Source organism: Silene latifolia, chromosome 3, assembly GCF_048544455.1.
Source record: "Silene latifolia isolate original U9 population chromosome 3, ASM4854445v1, whole genome shotgun sequence".
Taxonomy (NCBI): Eukaryota; Viridiplantae; Streptophyta; class Magnoliopsida; order Caryophyllales; family Caryophyllaceae; genus Silene; species Silene latifolia.
In genome coordinates, this window is record NC_133528.1 from 21988000 (window position 1) to 22002607 (window position 14608).

Genomic DNA, 14608 nt, shown 5'->3' on the forward strand with positions numbered 1-14608 from the left:
GTTGTCGTTGTTGTTGTTGTTGTTGTTGTTGTTGCTGCTGCTGTTGTTGCTGTGTCCAATAAAGTATATTTTAATTTGTTATGTTGTTGATTTTATGAATTGTTTGCTTTATATTTGAATACACGTTTCCAGTTGGTTTAATTTAAGTGACTTATATGTGACAATGTTTTGATTCATTTGTCAAGTTTTTGCCAGGTTGATGTTTTATCTTTTGGTCAATGTATTTTTTATATAATTTTAAAGCATCATGAAACGTATGTGAATGCAGATAAGGCAAACCATCACGTGGGTAATCTGAAGAGGGATGAAATACAAAAGGCACGAAACTGATGTAAAATTAAAGGTAAAAAACGTAAGGTAGATACTGATAAATAATGGATGATTATTTATCTCAAAATAGAAGTCTTATAATATTTCTTTTAATTTGTTATTAAACGTATATTGTAGTGTAATTTTACTATTATACTAATTTGTATTCACGAGTATAATCATCTCTAACATATATTTTTCTTTTTCATTTTATATGAACTATTATCAAGGCATGTAATAAAAGGAAGCGAAAGTGAACCTTCGGGTGAATATTAAATAGTATGATTTCTAAATTCTACTTCGTATGTTTTTAAGTTTATGTGTTTTTTTTTGTCAAAACAGGTATAATACATAAAACTTACACTCATAATTTCCTAAAAAAGAAAAAAAAACTACTCTCGTAATTAATGGTAAATAAATAAGTACAAATAATTGAATGAAAAATCTTTAAAATTTCACAATTTACTTTTTGAACCATCAAGACAATGATTAATCATTTTAATTATATCATTTCCTCTTCCAATTTAAGTTTTCTCCAACTCCCACCTTTTGATTGTTTTTCTATAAAATTTAGGAAAGATTACAAATAACCACCACGTATTTGCGTATTTTTACAAATTACCATAATGTATTTGCGTTTTTACAAATAACCCCCAAACTTTCAATGTATATTCCCCAAGCATCACCACATTTCTATCCGTACATCATTTTTCTTATTTCCCGACTTGTTAAGTGACGATTTAGGCGAAATGACAAGACTACCCTCATTAAACTTACATTCATGAACCAAATAACTAATTGATTCATTCAATTACCCCAACCTAACCCTAAATTCCAAATTTCTTTCTCTCTTTTCCCCAATTCATTCAATCGATTATTTGTAACACTCCCTACATCGTTTAGTCTGTTAAGTTGAGGTCTTGATTCTGGCCTATGAACGTAAATTTCGGGAATTGAAAAGCTATGAGCATTAAAATTGTGTTACAAACAATCAACGTGATCACATAATTTTAGTTTATCTGGACAATTTCATACCATATACACATGTTCATACACATACATACACTCACATAAACCAACCATGCTGATAATTAAGATAATTTGACCATTGACCTTTCCATTCATATTTTGTGGACACTTAAAAATACAGGTGAGATTTGTGTTGATTATTTTAATAAATAAAAAATTAAATGCCTGGTTTAGTGAACAAAAACTCAGAAGTATTTGGTAGTGAAGAAGAGAGAAAAAGAGTGGGTATTGAAGAGAAAGAAAAAGAAGGGATAATGGCACCACTACTATTTCTGCGAATTCAATTCATAGGTCGGGATCAAGACCTCAACTTGATGTTAGTGGTGCTGCTATTCAAGGCAATTTTTTGAAGAAAAAGATCCTACTATTTTGCTCCCTAATCAATCTGATGTTTTAAACCCATGGAATAATTGCTCAATGGATTATTAGAGATTGACGGATTGAGCGATTTTGGGAATGATACAAATAATCGATTGACAGAATTGGGGAAAAGAGATAAGAAATTTGGGATTTAGGGTTAGGTTGGGGTAATTGAATGAATCAATTAGTTATTTGGTTCATGAATGTAAGTTTAATGAGGGTAGTCTTGTCATTTCACTTAAATCATCACTTAACAAGTTGGGAAATAAGAAAAACGATGTTCGGGGTAGAAATACGATGTGATTGGGGAATATACATTTAAATTTGGGGGTTATTTGTAAAAACGCAAATACAAGGTGGTAATTTGTAAAAATACGCAAATACGTGGTGATTATTTGTAATATTTCCTAAAATTTACTTTACTTTTTTAAGTGATTTATGCTTTAAGATGATCGTCGATCTCAAAATGAAGATCTTATAATATTTCTTTAAATTTGTTATTAAGCGTATATTGTTGTGTAATTTTACTATTATGCTTTCTTGATTAACCTATTTGAATTTGTATTTGTGTTTCATGAGTATAATCATCTCTAACATATAATTTTTTTTCATTTCGTATGAACTATTATCAAGGCATGTACTAAAAGGAAGCGAAAGTAAACTTTAAGATAAATATTAAATAGTATGGTTTCTAAATTATAATCCGTATATTTTTGAAGTTTATGTGTTTTTTTTTTCAAAACAGGAATAGATTATTTTATAGTCTTTAATACTATTTTTATTTTTATAATAGAAATAAGGAACTTAAAAAAAATTATGAAGCTTTTGGAATTCGAATTTAGGGAATATAGTTTTTTAGATTATTGAGAAATTGAAATAAAAATTTAATTCGTAATACATGGAGTAGATACCGACCATACCCTTGAATCGTATCTAATATTTTTTTATCGGTATAACAAATGTTTTTCGGATGTAAACAATATTTGAAGCATGCACGTGATGATAAGATTTCAAATATATTTCTATGGGAGGGTTGATGGAGAGGTCTGAAAATAATTTGGAGATTACTGTTAGGTTCATATACCTATTATTAGACTCTTCTAATAGTGATCTAATTAACATTTTAATATGATTTCTTTAGACCTAGTGCATGCATAACTAAATAAGAAATAAAATAAGAAAAAAATGGTTCTTACATTGTTGTTTTCGGATTTTTGGACACAAGTAAGGTGTCATACCTTCACTTGTTCTTGAGCTATGATAAGTATTAGGATGATCCTTCAAGACTCTATACTATGAGCCCTCCTTTTGATTGCACCCAAGATTAGCCCTTATCACTACTAAATAATAGTTGCTAGATATTTATTTAGTAGTCTACCTTAAAAATGACTACTAATACTCATATAGTACATTAATAATATTATTAGTATCTTTGAACAATTTAGATCTAAACTTCTCAAGTTTTAGAGAAGGAAAAATAAGTATGAGAAAGAGATTTTGCATGTATATTTTGAGAGAAAAGTAGAGTAATAATAAGAAGAACAAAATTCTTCTACTCTTACTTGATGTACCGTCCAAATGCCTATAAGTAGTGCATTTTTGGTTTTCTCAATTTGTCTTATGCAAATTCTCTTTATGTAGGCAGTAGGCTAGGTAGTATAAAGCATGTCATACGATGTTGGAGCATCTTTCCAACAACAAAATGACAAAACCAAAAACTCAAGCATGCTACCATTTGGACGGTGCACTTGAGTATATATGGGTCCATTTTTGTCTTATAATATTTGTCCCACAAATGTTTATAAGTCTTATGTTTAATTATCTTATATAATTAAATATTAATTTGATCATACAACAATTATGTGACAAATTAATAAATATATATTCACTCAACTTATTGAGTAATATTTTAGCATTATATCAACATATAATGGGTCCCCATAATAGCTAGTTAATCAAATTTACAACCTCTTGTAAATGTAAATAACTAATTACCTCTACCTTGAAATATATATAAAACCTCAATATAATTTAATAAATTAATATATTAATCCACTAAATCGAAACTTATTTAATCAAATTACAATAAGATACATATTTCCTCTCATAAATATAAATTGTTCTTATTTAAGGAATTATTTAACTTGTATCAATATACAACTAATTAACTTTACTGATTAGGGCATCGTCCTACAGGTGTGACCTTAAGGGATCAACTGACCACCACCGTCCTACGACAGTAACGTCAAACTCTAGTAAGAAGAATAGTAATAGTAATAGTAATAGTAATAGTAATAGTAATAGTAATAGTAATAGTAATAGTAATAGTAATAGTAATAGTAATAGTAATAGTAATAGTAATAATAGTAATAGTAATAATAGTAATACTAGTAATAATAATAATTTTGGACGTTAGAGAGAGGAGGGAGGGAGAGGCGATTCTTCAAATCGGTGCAGCCACTGCCGTCACCCATTGCTGCCACCCTATCCACCGCCTTCATCTCACGTCGCCGGCACCAGGATCACCGGTGTTATCTGTTGTGGGTGTGGAGTTGTGATAGGGTTTCAGGTATCGTGATAGGTTTTTAGGGCATCAGTTTATTCGATCTTTCTGTCGTCGTTGGCTGCCAACCACCGCCTCAAGTCGACCTTTAGACCTCACGTCGCCGGTCAGGGGTGGTGTTTGTTGGTTGTTTCGAACGACGATCGCTGTTGTTGAAGGGTTTCGTTAGGGCAGCGTTTTTATCGCATTTGGGTTCATTGTCGCCTGCCTGCGGTGACTGCACCCTTTCGCCCCCACCCTTAGACCACCAGACCTCACGCCACCGGTCCTTGCTGTGGTGGCCGACTACTCTGCCTTGGCGTTAACCTCTGGTAAGTTTTCTCTTTTCTTTCGCTGAGGGGTTGCGTTTTGCTGCGGTTTCTGTTGTGGTTTTTTTTGCTGCTGGTTGTCTACTGCTACAGTGTCCGGCCACTACTAGTTGTTGCCTGCTGACTAGTCGTGTAGGTGGTGGTTGTGGTGGGTGTTACGGGCTGCTTCTGTCATGGTTTTTAGGTGATTAGTGTTGTTGTTTGTCGACCACCACCGGAGTGGGTGGTGTGTTGGTGGTCAGTAGTGCTTTCTTGTAGGCCGCTGGTTAGCTTGCTTCTCTGGATGTCTTGTCCTTTTACAGCCTCTAGCTACTTGTGCGGTTTCCTGTGTGGTGGTTTCGTTTGGGTGGTTGTTTTGGCGGCTATATCGGTTTTTGTGCAGGTGGGTGTGGGGTTTTGCTTCTTCCTTCATGACCGAGCTTGTGAGGTACCATTGTCCTTTTTTGAGTCTTCATTCATGTCGGGATGGTTTTGGTAAGGGCCTTACTAAGGCTGCTTGGCAGAAGCATTTTCAGGACCGGCACTGTCATGATGGTGCGTTGGGACTTACGCGTCAGACTCTTACTGATAGTTTGACTGTTTATTCCAATGTCGAGAGTACTTTGAGACGGATGGGGCTCTGGTTGTGTGGGGAGTGCTTTAAAACCCATACCACTCGCGCTAGATGTCGGCATAGTCGGGGTGATATTGTGGTACATCCGGAGTGTGTTGATGGCCTCTATAGCTTTCACATTTATGGTATTCCGAGATCTTTGGTTCCTTTGATCGGTCCGCTTTGTATTCACAAATAAATAGATGTGGTCGTTGGTCACGGTCGAATCAAAACACAATTTATAGCTTAACAAGCAACTCTACAATTAGTAAAGAGGCAAGTAAAGGTCGGATCCCAAGGGACGGGAGTTGAAATGAGATTTCTATTGTAACTAGTGGTGTCTAAGGGGTGTCACAAATTGGGTTGATGTAGAAGGTTACTAAACTAGAATAACAATGAAAATAAACAAGCAAGATGAATTAAAGGGGTGTAAACAATTGATTAAAGGCACTAGGGTGTCATGGGATCATAAGGGAATCATGGGATATGATCATACAAACATGTTCTCAAATTATAAGCAAGCAATTATTGTTGTGATGGATTGAGTTGGGTTATATCTTACAATCCTAGGAAAGTTTGGGTCCCGGAGCCGAATCGATTAGATTGTACAACACATACAAGTCGACTTAATCTTCCCTACTCAACAACATGCATGGTCTAATGAGACTCGAGTTGGGTTATGTCTTACAAGTCTCATTGAAAAGATAGGAGATGATAGTAAATGCAAGGATTCATAGGCTTAGGATTTCATCAAATATAACATGTGCATGAGTTGAGATCAAAACAAGCAAGCAAATAAGATATGAAAGCATATTAATTTAAGCATGAATCATTCCCCATGTTGGTTTCCCCTAATCACCCATTAACCCTAGCTAAGAGACTACTCACTCATTATCATGTTGATCATGCTAGCAAGGTTGTCAATCATACCAACAATATGAAACATGATGAATAAATGAAAGTAATTAACAATAATTAAAAAGGGATTAAGAGATTATACCTACTAATGATTCCAATAATAAAGCAAGAATAATAGAAGTACTTGAATGCTAGATTGAGAGGTTGTCAATCTCCCAATAATAACCCAAATAATCTTCAATTACCCAAAATAAAGGATGAACAAAAGAGAGATTAAAGAACTAAAACTTGGATTAAAACTTGATTAATACTTGATTACAATATTGAAGAGAGATTTGATTGATATTAACTAGACTAATTATTGATAAGAAGAACATGCTCCTCTAATTAGACTAATGAGGTATTTATAGTGAAAATTAGGGAGGGTGCATTAGGGTTAACTAAGGGCTAAACTAGTAATTACACTTTTTAAGTAGAGCAAGGAGAAGCCGGTATTTTTGGAGAGAAGGGCTTCTCTTTTCGTAGCTTGAAGAAGACAACCCGCGCTGTGAAGGAATCCGGGCGGATTAGGGTCGGGACGGCCGGATTTGGGCGATGGAATCCGAGCGGATTCTGGGGAATCCGGGCGGATTGTTGAGGGGGAATCCGAGCGGATTTCACTGGGACGCTTCGGATTGTGCAAGGGGAGACGGGCGGATTGCGACAATCCGCTCGGATTGTCGATCAGCGTGATACTTCTTCTTTTTCTTCCCTTTTCTTCATAAATTCCTTGGGGATTTCCTTGGGGACTCAAGGATCCTTTCTCAACATTGCTCTTCTACTATGATATGTACAAAGGCCTTCTAATCTTGTCCCTCCTTGATGCTTGGTCATTGAATTTGATCAATTTAGTCTTGATTTGCCATGAAAATGCAAGATTCTTACTCCTTTCCTACCAAGGGATCAAAATCTCAAAGAATATGCAAAACAAAGAACTAAAGATAAGAAATGACCCAAATAAGCACTAAAAAGCATGGAAACAAGGGTAATTCGGGGGTTAAATATGCGCCAATTATGGTCACATCAAATATCCCCAAACCGAACCTTTGCTCGTCCCGAGTAAAGAGGTGACTAAGACTAGGACCAATACTAACCTATCCTAATAATATAGCCGATATGAGACAATTAACGGGTCTCACTCCGCCCCTTCAACTCACAACAAGACAACCATGAGGTAGGATGCTTTCTTGCAAGGCAAGGTGGGTCTTGCCAAAATGGCGACACATCCAAACATTAAGCACACAAAAACATATAATGGATGCATCTACAAAAAGAATAGCCACTCCCTCATCAAGTGGCGGAAATTATCTACAAGGGAAGCAATTCAAGGGTACACAATCCTTCATAGATGCAATTTCTTCAAACTACTAAGCCTAGAAGGATACCAATAAATCACCTCCAAGTTGTGTCAAGCTAGGTTACCTTTGTCCTCAATCGTTAAATGCTTTTGTCAAGAGTAGACTCCCTATGGCGTTAGAAACACTGGAGGATCGCGGAATTCCCCCTCTTGCCTAGACAAGAAGAAGGGTCGTCCCCTCTCTACCATGCACAAAAATGGATACGATGGATAAAGGGATCAATAGATATTTGAGTTTCACTTTGGGAGTTTGCTTTTGTTTTTGTTTTTCCCCCCAATTTCTTGTGGCATTTGACATTTGAGAACACTTTCTTTGCCATTTCTTTTTGATTTTTGGCATTTCAATACTTGACAACTTTTTTGCATTTCTTTTTGAACATTTTCAAAGTCACCCCAATTAGTAACGAGGGTGCCTTGTATTTGAAGCTTAGGAGTCTATTTTTGCTCCCCTTTTCTTTTGATGCATTTTTGCAAACTTTCTTTCACTTTTCATTTCATTGAACTCAAATTGATTTCTTTTTGTGCCCATTCCCTTTGATGACAAAATGTGTGGTAGAACATGGATGATGGATGTATGCATGGTTTCAAGGGTCACCTTGGAATAAACGGTAGCCAAGGAGTTATCACACCACAAGGTACTCTTGACTCGGCCTTAATCCATGGGTCAAAGGATACTAGCATGACACATCCTAGGGTGTTTTACAAGTATTCTAACAAGCAAAGTTTTAAGAAGAAAAAGCATCTACTAGGGCCTATATACACTTGTCAAGCTTCCCAAGTAGACGGTTTCGCAAAATTTTTCTAACATGCAAACTACATGCCATGATGCAACTAACATATAAACATCCTAATGCAAATGATTCTACCAACTAATATGCCAAATAAACTAAATCCAAGTCCTAAATTCACATTGTTATACCGCATCAATCAAAATAAAGCCACATAGTCATTAACATAAAGAGGAAAAAGGAGATTGGAAAGATCATACCATGCGGTCTTCAATATCCTCATGTCTCGGATGTGGCGTAGTCAATCAATGTGAACAAGGATAAAACAAACACAATATATACAAGACAATATATACAAAGGAAAAGAACTTGTTTTTGGGTTTTCAATTTTTTCAATTTTTATGATTTTTGAAATTTTTCAATTTTTATGGGTTTTTGAATAAGAGTTAAATGTTAGAATTCTCATCCCCACACTAATATGGGCATTGTCCTCAATGGCCAAAATGATGGAAATTATGCAAAGATGATGCATGATTTCTATACTAAATGCAATTCTATACTAAGCTACACTACATGATGCATGGTTTTTGTTATGACGGAGAGGATAATTTAGATTACCTCCCGTTGTGTATGCATTAACTTCCCCAAACCGAGTGAGACACTATTGCTAATGTCCAAGGATGGGTATAGTTCATGCACACACTATGCTATGCATGAAACTAGTTTGTCATTTTGGATTTTACAAATGGGAACAATAAGAACACCTCAATGGTACCGAGGTGTGAGTCCTTTGATGTTGCTAGGACTAAACCAACAATGATCAAAATGAAATAAAATACAAAGAGATATAGACAAACCATGGGAGTGTAGGAGTCTCCAAGGCTTGCTAGTCTTCCATCATGCTATCATCATCACCACTTCCCTCATGAGAAGTGGTCACATTGCCACTTTCCTTGTCATTTTCTTCTTCACTTTCTTCCTCATCTTGCTCATCATCATCTTCACCATCTCTTTCTCCTTCCATTGCTTCTTCCTCAATATTATCATCAACTTCTTCATCATTTCCAACAACCTCATTATCTCCCACCACGTCCCTAGATGCACCCGGAAATAAGACTTCTCTATCCGCCCAACTAGGCAAAGGACAAGATGGATCAAGGAGTCCTTGCCTAGCTAGATGTAGGAGGGGTGGATATTGAGCCAAATACGCATTTTTCCGATCTTCATGGGCTTGCTTGTGCATTGCTTGCATGAGAAGAGTCACATAGTCTTTCCCAATTTCAATTCCTTCCGGCTTGAACTCTTCATACTCAAAGGGGTAAGGTGGTATGACAATGGAAGAGGAGGGGGTTTCAAGATCACCCTTTTGTTGTTGAATGATATACTCGGCTTCTTCGGAAAGGGGAAGTAGATAATTGGTCCGGTGGACACTTAGGCGACAAATCTTCGAGGGCAAGGTGAACGATCTAGCTTCACTAGTTAGCCATCCATATTTAGTGTCAAGGGGGTTATGGGCAACCCACTTGAACTTGTTAATCATAATGTGCATATCAATAAGATGGCCACCTTCCTTTGCTTTGTACTTCTTATCCTTATTGAAATTAGGATCAAAGTGCTTAGCTAGGACCGTGACTAGCCCGCCATTGACAATAACGGTCGTGCCCTTCTTCCCATTATCAACATTAAGCCATCTATCAACCAATAGCCTCAAGGAATTGTAAGGCTTGGTGTGAATTCTTCCGATATTCAAAGCCGATTCAAGGAGAATAAAATCGAGTCTTGTGAAATGATTGGTGTCTTTCCTAGCAATTATGGTATTTCCCACAACCTTGTGCCATACTCTTATGCCCGGATGATGGACCAAAAGAGCACGTCATGCATGAAAATCCTCAAATTTCTTCCCGGAGATTGCCTCCCAAAGAGGTTCGGGGTCATACTTTCCATAACTCTTGAAATAACTTTCCTCATCACTAAGACCCAAAATTTCACCCAATTCCTTAAAGGTAATGCGTCTACTAACATTAGCTAGACGAAACTCGATATTTTCCCTATTCTCAATTTTGGTGACTTTCAAAGAACTTAAAAATTCCAAGACAAGGGAGGGGTATGTCAATTCCTTTGTTTCAATCAATTTCTCCAACCCCATGGCTTTGAAAAAGGCTTTTGTTTGTTCAAGAACACCCAATTTTTCCAAGGCATCTTTACATATGAATTTGGTGGATTGAATAGATTTCATAGCAAACTTGACAAAGGTATTTCTATGGGTATCGGAAATAAAAGTTACCTTCGGATAATGCAAAAGTTGATTAATTACCGGAGTAGAGGATGTTGATGGTCCCATAGAAGGTTGTTGTTGTTGTTGCACTTCCAAGTTTGGTGTTGCCACCACCATAGCCAAAGCTTTCTTTGTTTGAAGAGCCTTTTGCCTTTGTGAGAGTGCCTTAGCCTTTGGTGCCTTTGTTGCCTTTGTTGCACCCTTAGTCCTTGCCATTGATGAGCTTAACCAAGAAAAGAATGAAAAATCTTCAATTTGTAGTATGCCCAAATCGATTTGAAGGTGAAAGGCTTTGCCTTTATGAAAACAAAAATCGACTCAAAGGTTGAAGATTTTGTTCTTGGTTTTGATTTTTGTTGAAGAAGGAGTGATTAAATTGTTGTGGGAAGGATGGTTTGATTTGTTTTTGTTGAATGTTGTTGAGGGTTTTTGTTTTTATGATGGAGAGGATGAGGGTTTTGATGTTGTGGGTAGTGTTTATGAATGAATGAATGAATGAAGGTGGGAGGGGTTATAAAGAGGCCGAAATTTTCAAAACTGCAGGGGCAATCCGTGCGGATTAGGCTCAATCCGTGCGGATTCTGCTACTTCAATCTTTGCGAAAGCTCGCCTAAAGACGGGCGGATTTGGTACAATCCGCTCGGATTTGCTGAACACGGGACGGGCGGATTTCTTCAAAGACGGACGGATTTCAGTCCAGAGATTTTTGCTTGTTTTCCTCAGCTGCAAAGACGGGCGTCTTTTTTACAAGACGGACGGATTCTTCAAGACGGGCGGATTTTTTGGAATCCGCTCGGATTCTTTAACAGTCAGGAAAATTTCAAATTTAAGTTCAGTTCAAGACGGGCGTCTTTTGTGTAGGACGCTCGGATTGCATAAGACGGGCGGATTTCTCTGGAATCCGCTCGGATTCTTCCTGTGTACACGGATCCAGTTCCATCCGTGCACAGCGCATTCCCTTTTTCGTTCTTCCATTCTTTCTTTCAAGGCTTGTGTTCTTCATTGTGGGGGCATTACTAAGGCATGGATAGCCTAGGCAATTGCCATCCCCACACTAAGGTAAAGCACTACACATCAATTGAAGTCGTTAGTCCCTCCCTCACTTCTCTCTTACATGACAATTATTTTGATCAAAGTAAATAAAAATCCAAAAATGACAAAAATGCAATACAAGAATTGAAATGTAAGTTAGGGAGTTAGAAATATTTACAAGTGGTGGTTTAGGGAGGACTCCACCAAACTCTCATTCTTGATGAGATGTCAAGGGGGCATGTTCAAGGTGTTGTTGATGTTGCTCAACACCTTGAAAAAGTAATCGAAAGCTTGTTCATTATTATGGTAGAGGTCCTCAATAGACCGTGGCCCTTGTTGTTGATCACGATCGATGGCATGCCCAATGTAGGGATTAAAAATCCCTTCAAACTCGTCGTCCCACAGACCACAAACTTTATTGAGTTGATCATTGAAAATCTCTTGCTTAGATGGAGACAACTCTCCCAATTTCTTCTCTTGGCCAATGAGGCCATCCTCTTCTTCCTTGGTTGATTTTGATGAGCATTGCAAGCTCTCCTTGTCACAATTCACTTGCTCTTTGAATGGAGCATCTTCAATTTTCTTCCTCCATTGGAGTTCCGATTTCTTCCTTTCATCTTTTCGGCTATAGTGATCAATCATGAAACATGGCTCATGCAAATGAGGAGCTCTCATGGTCTTGTTAAGATTAAAAGTTATGCTTTCATCTCCCACTTCTAGAGTGAGCTCTCCATGTTTCACATCAATCACCGCACTGGCGGTGTGTAGGAAAGGTCTTCCTAGGATGATTGGAATGTTGGAATCTTCCTCCATATCAACAATGACAAAGTCCACCGGGATGAAAAACTTCCCAATTCGCACGGGGACATCTTCCCATATCCCTAATGGTGTCTTCGTCGATCTATCGGCCATTTGAAGTGTGATGTTGGTGCATTTAAGCTCTCCCATTCCCAACCTTTTACTTACCGAGTACGGCATGACACTCACACTAGCCCCTAGATCACATAAGGCTTTGTTGATCGTCGTGTCGCCAATGGTACACGGTATTGAGAAGCTTCCCGGATCCTTTAACTTTGGAGGTGAACTCCCTTGAAGTATTGCACTACTCACCTTAGTGAAGGCGATAGTCTCAAGTTTCCGGATCGACTTCTTCTTTGTGAGGATATCTTTCATGTACTTTGCATAGGCCGGAACGTGGTTGATTAATTCCGTGAAAGGAATTGAGACTTCTAAATTCTTCACAATTTCCATGAACTTTCCAAGTTGATCATCAAATTTGGGTTTGGCTTGACGACTTGGAAAAGGAAGTCTAATCACAATGGGCTCCTTCTCTTTGGCCTTGTCTTCATTTTTCTTTGAACTTTCTTCTTTTGATGATTCTCCATCTTTGGAGTTTTGCACCATTTCTTCCTTTTCACTAGCTTCCACAACTTCATCCTCAACTTGCTTCTTCGGTGCTTCATACCTTGTACCACTTCTCAAGTGAATGGCACTAACCGTTTCATGTCTAGGGGGATTACTTTGAGGTGGTAATTGCCCCTTTTGTCTTTGTGAGCTTGAAGATGCTAGTTGAGTCAATTGTGTTTCCAACATCTTGGTGTGAGCTAGAATGTTGTTAATGGTGGTTTCTTTTGCTTGGCTATCTTTTTGCATTTGGGTGAAAAATTCTTGTTGATTCTTTTGCATTTGGAGGACCGCTTTTTGGACATCAAAGCCTTGGTCATTTTGGTGATTGTATGGATTTTGATTTTGGTAACCTTGGTTTTGATTGTAAAAGGGTCTTTGATTTTGGTTTCTCATGGGTGGTGGAGTGTATGTTGTTTGAGGGTTTTGAACATTTTGGCTTTTGTATGAGAGATTTGGATGGAACTTGGTGTTTTCATTGTAAAAATTTGAATAAGGGGTACCACTTTTGTAAGCTTGGAAAGCATTAACTTGTTCGGTTGTTCCCCTACACTCACTTGGGTCATGACCCAAAGTTCCACAATTCTCACATATCCCACTTGGGATTGATGAGGATGCCGTCATGGCATTGACATGATGCTTCGATGATTTTGAGTTTTCCTCAAGTCTAGCCATAGCTTGTTCGAACTTCAAGTTGATTGTGTCAATGTGAGCACTAAGTTGAGCACCCAATTGAGTAACGGAGTCCACTTCATGCTTTCCTCCTCTAGTAGCCTTGCGAGGTCTACTATATTGTGAATTATGGACCGCCATTTCCTCAATCTTGTTCCATGTTTGATTGTCATCAACTTCGGTGAACATTCCATTTGATCCCATATTGAGAATGTTCCTAGAATCTTCATATAAACCATTCCAAAATTGTTGCACCAAAAACCATTCGCTAAGTCCATGGTGAGGACATGAGCGACAAATTCCCTTGAACCGCTCCCAAGCTTCATACAAAGACTCTTCATCCCTTTGCTTAAAACCCGTAATTTGAGCTCTTAGCATGTTGGTCTTTTCCGGTGGGTAGAATTTTTTGTAGAAAGCTAGAGCCAACTTCTTCCAAGAATCTATTCCAATGGTGGCCTTATCAAGGCCCTTCAACCATTGCTTTGCGGTGCCGATTAAGGAAAAAGGAAATAAGACCCATCTAATTTGGTCTTGAGTCACGCCCGTTTGAGAGATAGCATCACAATAATCGCAAAAGGTTTCCATATGAGAATGAGGGTCCTCACTAGGCATTCCCCTGAATTGGCTCCTCTCAACTAGTTGGATGAAGGCGGACTTGGCAATAAAATTTCCGGTGAGATGTTGCGGTGTAGGAGTACCATTTGGTAGATTCTCCTCGGTGGGTAGAGAGTGTGACGAGAATTTAGGCATTGTAGGTGGATTTTGTTGGGTATTGTGTAATGGGTTTTCTTCTCCTTCTATTGCGAAAGGATTGACAAACTCACTAGTGGGTTGAACAACTTCACCAACACCTCTCAAATTCCTCCTAACAAGTCTCCTATTGTTCGTCAAGGTTCTTTCGATTTCACGGTCAAAAGGTAACAAATCACTTTGTAACCTTCTACACATGCAAAATATCAAACAACTCAAAAACAATTAGAACAAACCTTGAGGATTTTTACTTCCTCAAGGCGAAGAAAGACACAACTAATAACAAAAAGGAAATCTAAATCAAACAAACACCGTCCCCGGCAACGGCGCCA

The 14608-nt window shown here is 37.7% G+C and overlaps 1 non-coding gene across 1 annotated transcript; it reads left to right on the forward strand.

Annotated features, from left to right (window-relative positions):
• Positions 1 to 13797: 13797 nt before the first annotated feature.
• Positions 13798 to 13904, forward strand: LOC141650647 (small nucleolar RNA R71). Its single transcript, XR_012546668.1, has one exon. It is a non-coding gene; the product is annotated as a small nucleolar RNA R71 (small nucleolar RNA).
• The last annotated feature ends 704 nt before the right edge of the window (positions 13905 to 14608 follow it).